Source organism: Rhincodon typus, chromosome 7 (genome assembly GCF_021869965.1).
Source record: "Rhincodon typus isolate 14 chromosome 7, sRhiTyp1.1, whole genome shotgun sequence".
NCBI classification, from domain to species: Eukaryota; Metazoa; Chordata; class Chondrichthyes; order Orectolobiformes; family Rhincodontidae; genus Rhincodon; species Rhincodon typus.
This window is the reverse complement of record NC_063338.1, coordinates 73,579,831-73,586,997: the sequence shown is the minus strand read 5'-3', so window position 1 is coordinate 73,586,997 and position 7,167 is coordinate 73,579,831. Positions and strand designations below refer to the sequence as shown.

The window sequence follows — 7,167 nt, the reverse complement described above, 5'->3', positions numbered from 1 at the left end:
GGATAGGTCAGTCCAGGGAGGACGGACCTATCCCCTCCCTAACTCCCCACCTACACTCACCTTTACTGGCTCCATCCCCGCCTCTTCGACCTGTTTGTTTCCTCTCCATCTATCCTCTCCTCTATCCATCTTCTATCCGCCTCCCCCTCTCTCCCTATGTATTTCAGAACCCCCTTCCCCTCCCCCATTTCTGATGAAGTGTCTCGGCCCGAAACATCAGCCTTTCTGCTCCTATGATACTGCTTGGCTTGCAATGTTCATCCAGCTCTGCACCTTGTTGTCTCGGATTCTCCAGCATCTGCAGTTCCTACTATACCTGATTGCTCCAATCCCATTTTCCAGCACTTGGCCCAAATTCTTGGCATTGCAAGTACATATCTAAATAATTCTTAAATTTTCGAGTGCTTCTGTTTCCACCACTCTTACAAGCAACAAGTTCCAGATTCCCACCAAGCTCTGGGTGAAAAATGTTTTCCTCACATCTCCTCTAAATTTTCTGCCCTTTACCTTAAATCTTTGTCCCCAGTCATTGAACCTTCCATCAAAGGTACAAGTTTCTTGTTGTTTATCCTATCTATGCCTCTCATAATTTTCTACATCTGAAACATGAACTCTCTCAATCTCCTCTGCTCTGAGGAAAACAGCCACAGTTTGTCCAATCTCCCCATATAATTGAAATTTTCTAGCCTTGGCAACATCTTAGTAAATATCCATTGCACCCTCTCCAGTGCTATCATATCCCTACTATAATGTGGATTTCAGAACTGCACACAACTCTCTCGGTGCAGCCTAACCAACGTTTTATACAGTTGCTGCATAACCTCCCTGCTTATAAACTCTCTGCCAGGGTTAATAAAGGTAAACATCCCATAGGCCTTCTTAGACACATTATCCACCTGTTCTGAAACCTTAATGGACCAGTGCACATGTAGACCAAGGTCCCTCTGATCCTTGGTGCTTCCCAGGATCCTACTATTCAACATCATTCCCTTGCCTCGTTTGTCCCATCCAGTGCACCACCTTATATTTATCTGGATTTAATTCCATTTTTCACTATTCAGCCCATCTGACTAGCCTATCTACATCCTTCTGTAACCTAAGGATCTCTTTCTCACTATTTACCACACCAGCAATTGTTATATCATCTTGTAAATTCAAATCTAGATCATTTATATAACCACAAACAGCAAGGGTCCCAACTCTGACCCCTATAAGGTCTCACTGGAAACAAACTTCCAGTCAGGAAAAAAACATCTCTCGACCATCACCCTCTGCTTCTTGCCACTCAGCTAATTGTGGATCTAATTTGTCAAAATACCTTGGACCCCATAGCCTCTAATCTTTGCTATCAGTCACTTATGCAGAATCTTATCAAAAGCCTTGCTGAAGTCCAATCATACTACATCAAAAGCACTTCCCTCATCTACATACTTGGTCACCTCTGAAAAATTCTGCTGAGTTGGTCAGACATGACTAGCCACCCTTAACATAACCTGATAAGACAGTTCTTGATTAATCCCCACTTTTCCAAGCGCAGGTTAATTCGGTGCTTGAGAACTGCTTCCTATAGTTTCCCTACCACCAAAGATAGACTGACTCAAAAAACTTTACATCATTCGGGGCTAAGCAGCCCACTTGATTGGCACCACATCCTCAAACATTCACTCCCTTCACTAATAACAATTGCAGCAGAGTGCATCAGCGACAAGATGCACTGCAGAAATTCACCAAGTCTCCTTTCAAATCCATGCCCACAACTATCGAGTAGGACAAGGGCAGCATGTACTTGAGAACACCTCCTTCTGCATGTTTTTCATCAAGCCACTCACCATCCTGAGTTGGAAATATATCACTTTTCCTTTAGTGTTGCTGAGTCAAAATTCTGGAACATCCTCCTAACACTGCTCTAACTCCATTTACAAGTTTGCGGATGACATCACTTTAGTGGGTCGGATCTTAAACAATGACAAAACAGAGTATAGGAAAGAGATAGACACCTTACTGGCATGGTGTAAAGACAATAATCTCTCCCTTGATGTTAACAAAATGAAGGAGCTGGTCACTGACTTCAGAACGCAGAGTGGAGGATATGCCCCTGTCTGTATCAATGGTGCTGAGGTGGAGATGGATGAGAGCTTTAAGTTCCTTGGAGTAATTATTACCAACAATCTGTCCTGGTCCATGTCAGCACTACATTCAAGAAAGCACACCAAAACTTTTACTTCCTCAGAAGCCTGAGGAAATTCAGCTTTTCCATGCAAACTCTTACCAATTCTTACAGATGCACTAAAGAAAGCATCCTATCTGGATGCATTACAGCTAGATATGGCAACTGCTCTGCCCAAGACCACAAGAAATTAAAGAGGATTATGAACACAGCCCAGTCTATCACACAAACCAGTCTTTCTTCCATTGACTCCGTCTATACTTCCTGCTGCCTCAGGAAAGCAACCAACATAATAAAAGGTCCCTACCACCCCAGTTGTACTCTCGTCCACCCTCTTCCATCAGGCAGAAGATACAAAAGTTTGAAACCATGTACCAACAGATTCAAAAACAGCTTCTTCTCCACTGTTATCAGACTTATGAATGGACCTGTCATTTATTAGAGTTGTTCTTTTTCTGCACCTTCTCTGTAGTTATAACACTATATTCTGTATTCTGTTCTATTATCCTGATGTACTTATGTAAGGTAGGATTTGTCTGGATAGCAGACAAAACAAAGACAAAACAATATTTTTCATTGAATCTCGCACGTGATGGTAATAAATCAAATCAAATCTAACAGCATTGTACCTACCTACACCAAATGGACTTTTGGTGGTTTAAGAAGGCAGCTCTCCACCCCCTTCTCAAGAGCAACTAGGGATGAGCAATATATGGAGGCCCAAGCGGTGACACCCACATATAATGCCCCACCAACAAATGAGGCCTTTAATGGATCAATTGTTGCCCACTTAAGATTTAAGTCCTCATCCTTTCATTGCTGGGGCTCACCATGTCGTGGGAATGACAAATAATTGCATATATGTTTACTTAGGGAGTGATGGAGTCAATGGTTAGTGGGTGGTGTTCTTTATTTAAAGGCATCCAATACTTGCTCACTGGTTCAAGACATGTGAAGGTGCAAAGGTGCGCTTAGAGCCATCCATCCCTGCCCGTGCTACCAACTCTGTATCTCTTCCCCAGGGCATCTTACGAGTCATCACTCACCAGTGTCCTGGCATCCAGTGATAATACTAGGATGAGTGTTGTAAAGGCAGCAGCCATTACCATCCCCATGATGCTGTTGTTCAGTATATCTCCTAGCCTGTGATTGGCTGACAGCTCCTCATGATTAAGATTTTCATCCTTGACCCTTGATCTGAGGGAAGCCCGTCAAGTGCCTGAATATTGTGCGATGAAATTGGCCTTCCCTAAAGCAGGTGACATAGGACTCTCAATGACTGTCTGGGTAATAGATGAGACCTTCCTTAAATACCACCCAGAGCTTCCAAAAGCAGAAAACCTTAGCTTAACACTGGCTCAACTCTGAGTAGGGGGCATAGCTGAGATATTTAATGTACTCTTTGCAGCTGTCTTCAACAAGGGAGAGATACTGCCCAGGTCTTGGCATAAAATGAGGCAGTTCAGACATTTTCAGCATTTAGAAATGATAAAGAGGCAGTTTAGATGTTTGTACATAAACTTTATAAGCTGTCAGGAACAGCAAATAAACGTACTAAGGGAAGAAATTGCAATGACACTGATTACAATTTTCATGTCTTCCTTAGACATGGGGGATGATTTGGTCCTCAGAGAACTGGAAAATTGCAAACATTACATCCTTGTTTGAAGAAATGTGCAAAATAAGCTCAGCAACTGCAGGCTAGTCAAGTTAGTTTTTGTGGTGGGGAAGTTCCTAGAAGCAGTAATTCAGGACAAAATTAGTAGTCAAATGGACAAATGTTTCCTCATTAAGGAAAACCAACACAGAATTAAATAAAAATCTTGTTTAATAAACTTGCTGCAGTTTTTTTTATTTGAAGAGGTTACAGAGGGGCTGATGAGAGCAATACTGTTGATGTCATATAGGTAGCATATGATACAATGCAGCACTACAGACTTGTGAGCAAAGTTATAGCTTAAGTTATAGAACAATAACAACATTGATACAATAATTGACTGATAGGAAAGAGGGAGCAGTGTTATTGGAAATTTTCAAACTAGGAGAAGGTTTGTGGTGAGTTCCCCAACAGATGGTGTTGTTAGGATGCTCTTTCTAATATATTACTGATTTAAATCTTGGAGTACAAAATTTGCAGATGAGAAATAAGTTTGAAAACGTTGTAAACTGTAAGGATAGTGTAGAACTTTAAAAATACATAGACAAGTTGGTGGAATGGATGGACAAGTGGCAGATGAACTTCAATACTGAGTAGCGTAAAATAATTCATTTTGGTAGGAAGAGCCAGATAGACAATTTAGAATAAAAAGTGCAATTTGAAAGGGAGTGCAGGGCTGTGGGTGCAAATTTGCATGTGTCTTTATATGTAGCAGGACAGTTTGTGTGTGTGCTTAAGGATTACAGTATCCTGTGCTGAAATGGGGACATGGAGTACAAAACCAAGAAGGATATGTTAAACTTAGACGAAACACGGGTTCAGCATCAACTGGAGTGATGTGTTCAATTCTGGGTGCCACACTTTAAGAAACACATGCTGACATGAGAGAGAGCAGAAAAGATTCTGAGGAAGTTCACTTATATAGATACATTGGAGAAGTTGGGACTGTTTTCCTTGGATAAGACAGGATTGAAAGGAGACATGATAGAGGTAATCAAAATCATGAAGGATCTGGAGAGAGTAGATAAGGAAAATATTTTTCTACTGATGAAAGATTGAGAACGCAGATTTAAAATAATTGACGAGAAAAAAAAAAGAAATGTGCACATGAAGAAAATCTTTCTCAATCTGGCAGTGGTTGAGATCTTCGATGTCTAAGAGTGTGATGGAGGTAGTTTTAATTCAGACTGTCAAGAGGAAATTTGATTATTTATTGAAAAAAATCAGGATTACAGGGAAAAGGTTGGGAAATGGCACAAGTTGCATTGTTCATTTGGTGAGCTGGTGCAGACGTGTCAGGCTCAAAAGTCACCTTCTGTGCTTTAACAATTCTGAGATCTAAGCATAAAGCCATCTTTGATTTACTTACAGAAATAAAAACATCTTATCGCAGTCAGCAGTGTGTGTCAAAAGAGCTGGATGAAACTAGTTCTTATCTGTGAAGGCAGGCAGATAGTAGAGGGAAGTTAATCAAGGACACGCAAGAGAAAGGTGGTATGCCTAAAATGGATGCACTTCTGGGCCTATGCACATTTGGGCCGTGTTTGCGTCCCTACAATAAGATGAGAGGGAAGCAAACTGAATATAATCTGCAGAGCAGGGCATTTTAGGTTTGCAAGTAATGTCAAGAGTGAAGATACAGCGTGAAAGTAACGTGTATTTAGTTTAAAAATAGAAATTCCTCCAGTGGTCAACCATATACACATCTAAACGTGAACCATATATTGAAATGACAATTCAATTTAAATTCATTTGTTTAAGAAAGTCTGCTTCTGTTTTTGGATTTAGCACTCCTTAAATGCAGCAATACAGATCACCTCCTGCAAGTCAAGCCTCGCACAGAATATTGAAACGCATGATAACGTCATCAAATAAGGTTTAAACTGTGACTACATGTAAAATATCTTTTCTCCACAAATATGTATTGTCCACACCAACTTTGAAGAAAAGAAACACACTTGGCTTTATATCCGTATTACAAGGCATTGAGCAACATGTGCAACTGAATAGGTCAGCAAATCAGAGAAGAAATAAAATACGCATTCCACAATGATGGTCAGATCTAATGTCATCTACAACATCTGTTAAATGAAATAAGCTAATTACTGCTAGTTAAAAGTTGGATTATATGAGTGTGTTCTTACCTAGTCCTCAGCTTACTTTTGTCTGTTCAAACTGCCATTAGGACGCAACGGTTTTAAGAACGGTTTACCAAATAAAGGAACCTACCAGTGGTCACATGTGTATAACGCAATAATTGTTGCAGAAAATCTTGCAGGGCGTACATTGTGGATGAAAGATACTGTGCCTACACACAATCTGCAAAGTTAAACCACATCCTGTTAGCTGAATGTTAATTTTTCTAAAATTGTAGAACAAATAACTGCAAAACCCATGAACACTTGTGCTATATTGTTTTGAAACACTGTGTCACATATAGAATTGAAAAAAAAAGTGTGAGCTAACAAGAGAAACCTTTTCTATTGACATAGATATTTATCAATTAAGGTGAAAACTTGGGATTCAGTCTTAATGTGAATATAAATCTTCTTTTAACCCATTGCCACCTGTGGCGATTTCTTCTTTTTCTGATCATATTTAGTAACTGCTGACTAAAATATTTTTCAAACATTTAGATGTTCCAATTTAGTAAGCAGGTTTCATTTTAATGATGTAGAGTTATATTTGCATGAATAATAATGTTACTTTCTCTTGCTGTAACAGGTTGCATTTTTGAACTGAACTTAATCATAGGAAATACAATTAGGAGTAGGCCATTCAGCCCCTTGAATCTGCCGAACAGTTCAATAAGGTCATGGCTGAAATGACTGTTGTCTTAACTTCACTTTTCTGCCCATCACCCTTGTTATATAGTCATAGAGCTTTACAGTATGGAAACAGACCCTTCGGTCCAACTCATCCATGCCGACCAGATATCCTAAATCAATCTAGTCCCATTTTCCAGCATTTGGCCCACATCCCTCTAAACCCTTTCTATTCATGGACCCATCCAGATAGCTTTTAAATATTGTAATTATATCAGCCTCCGCCATGTCCTCTAGCAGCTCATTCCTTACATGCACCACTCTCTGCGTGAAAAACATTGCCCCTTAGGTCCCTTTTAAATCTTTACCCTCTCACCTTAAACCTATGCCCTGTAGTTTTGGACTCTGCTACCCTGGGGAAAACACCTTGGCTATTCACCCAATCCATGATTTTATAAACCTCTCTGAGGTCACTCCTCAACCTCTGATGCGCCATGGAAAATAGCCCCACCCTATTCAGCTTTTCTGTTCAGCTCAGACTCTCCAAGCCTGGTAGCATCCTTGTAAATCTTTTCTGA

The 7,167-nt window shown here is 40.2% G+C and overlaps 1 protein-coding gene across 1 annotated transcript in view; it reads right to left on the bottom strand.

The window, feature by feature from the left end:
- The window catches only part of LOC109915955 (rho GTPase-activating protein 15), a 580,076-nt gene extending 574,047 nt beyond the window's left edge, over nt 1–6,029 (bottom strand). The window contains exon 1 of the mRNA XM_048599243.1: nt 5,969–6,029. The gene's annotated coding sequence lies outside the window, so the exon portion shown is untranslated. The remainder of the gene's footprint in view (nt 1–5,968) is intronic.
- Nucleotides 6,030–7,167: the final 1,138 nt, after the last annotated feature.